Genomic DNA, 2,314 nt, shown 5'->3' with positions numbered 1-2,314 from the left:
GACAATTTCTGAGTTGTCAGTGAAAATGTTGAGGAGGGTTGCAACATTCTGCATTCCCCTGTAAAGTAGCAGAATTTCCAGTTTCTATTCACATTTTACAGATGTTGTGAGGCTGCTTTTTTTTTAAACACATTAATAGTATTTTCCTTTTTGAAGGCAAAGAAACTGTCCCTTTACTCTTCTTTGTAACGTAGGGCTGTAGGTGACAAGTGAAGTTGTCTGGACAATATGTATTCTCCAAAAGCAAGCTTCTGAAATAAGGCATGATAGAACCAGTGAATGGGTTATTTTTGTAACAAAGGAATAACACTTACATTCTGAGCTAACATTTAGTATTTACATTCTGAGCACAAACAATGACTTGGAAGTATAGACTGCTATGATCGCAGACTGCAAATGATAATTACAGTGAGAATTAATAGATCACACAGGCAAAAGAAAACATAAACCCAGCCCTCTGAAATCTGCAGTATAGAAACTTTCAGCTAACTAAAGGGCTGACCTAGCAAGAGAGCAATAGCCTCATGAGCCATGCCTAACCAGGAATGTCAGGGGGACCAACTCTATCATGGGGAGTGATGTCTATACTGCAATTAGATACCCGCGGCTGGCCCATGCCAGCTGACTTTGGCTTGTGAGCCTTGGGCTAAGGGGCTGTTAAATTATAGTGTAGACATTTGGGCTCAGGCTGCTGCCCAAGCTCTGGGACTCTCCCACCTCTCAGGGTCCTAAAGTGAGGACTCTAATGACAGTGTAGAAGTTCACACTTGGGCTAAACAGCTCATTACCCTGAGTCAGCTGGCACTAGGATTGCCAATTTTGATTGGATGTATTCCTGAAGGTTTCATCATGACATAATCTTTAATTAAAGATTAATCTTTTATTCCTGGAGACTCCAGGACAATCCTGGAGGCTTGGCAACCCTAACTGGCATGGGCTAGCTGCAGGTTTAAAATTACAGTATAAACATACCCAGAATGGCCTATTCAGAGGACCGATCAGCCGGCTGAAAATCCCTCAAAGGGTTTACAACCTTGATAAAGAAGACAGACAAAGGAAGTATTATCATTTCATCAGTACAGGTGGAAAACTAAAGCACAGAGACATTAAGGCCTGAATCTACAAAGGGAGTTAGGCATTGCTGGAGTGAGAACCGTGGTGCCTAGAAAATCACACAGCAATTCCACTGAAATCCACATAGCCTGAGTAAAGTGCCTAGTCTCCCTAGCCAATGAAGAGGGAGGGATAGGGCCTTAGAATGCAATCCACAGAAGTCAGTTTGCTAGGCAGGGAGCTGCCTAAAGTAGCCACTGGGAGATGCTGACAACAGGATGCATGCTAAACCCTGCCCCTCTCTCGGAGCTAGGTGCCTCCCTGCAATTTGGACTTAGACACCAATCTCTACTGACTGATCCATGAATGGAAATGCACCTCCTGGAGTCAGGAAGCTGAGATGCCTAAGGTGTATCTTGGAGGGGAGAAAGGAGGGGCAGAGAGAGAACAATTCTATAGTTCCATGATTAAAGCACCCCCATGGGAGACCCAGGGTCCAGTCCCCCTGTGGCAGTGACTCTTTCATTTTATAGCCACAGTAAAACAGCTTCAACAAGGTGCCCCATGTTGGAATATCTCATAGCTCAGTGGTTAGCGCCTGCTCGTGAGAGAGCCCTGTTCATATCTTCTCTCCCCCTCTTGGTGTGTGTATATGTGGAATTGAACCTGGCTGTCCCAGGTTAGTACTCTAGCCACTGTGCTAAAAGTTATGGGACCTCTTCTTTGGTGAGATTTTGAATAGGACCAAATCTGGTAGGTGTGCTCAGAGACCAGCTACCAGATCAGGCCCTGCTTGTGACTTAGGCGGCCAAAAGCCTATCTTCCCCCAGTTTGTGAATCATTCTGGGGCATAGGTGGGAGATAGATGTCCAGACGCCTAGAGTGAGACAGCCATGTGCATGTCCAGAGGCAGAAACGTAGGTGTCCACAGTGTTCCCTGGGAGTTTTGTGGATGTCAGTGGAGCTAAAATTGGGATTTAGGAGGTTTAGGAGCCCAAGTGCCTCTGTTGATCTGGGCCTAAATGACTTGCTCAACATCACATAGGAAACCTGTGTAGTAAGATGAGGCCCTGAAACATATACCCTTGGTATCAGAGGCCCGGTATGAGGCCTAAGGCCTGAACTAAGTAATGGTCAAGGCTTTGCTAACAAAGCAAAGTTAATCTGTGAGCCAGAGGCAGGCCCTGCTCACAGAAGCTGGCAAGGAAAGGGCTGATGTGTATAAACATATATCTATATAGTGTATTAGATACCAGAAGTA

Source organism: Mauremys reevesii, linkage group 6 (genome assembly GCF_016161935.1).
Source record: "Mauremys reevesii isolate NIE-2019 linkage group 6, ASM1616193v1, whole genome shotgun sequence".
NCBI classification, from domain to species: Eukaryota; Metazoa; Chordata; order Testudines; family Geoemydidae; genus Mauremys; species Mauremys reevesii.
This window is presented reverse-complemented; position numbering follows the sequence as displayed.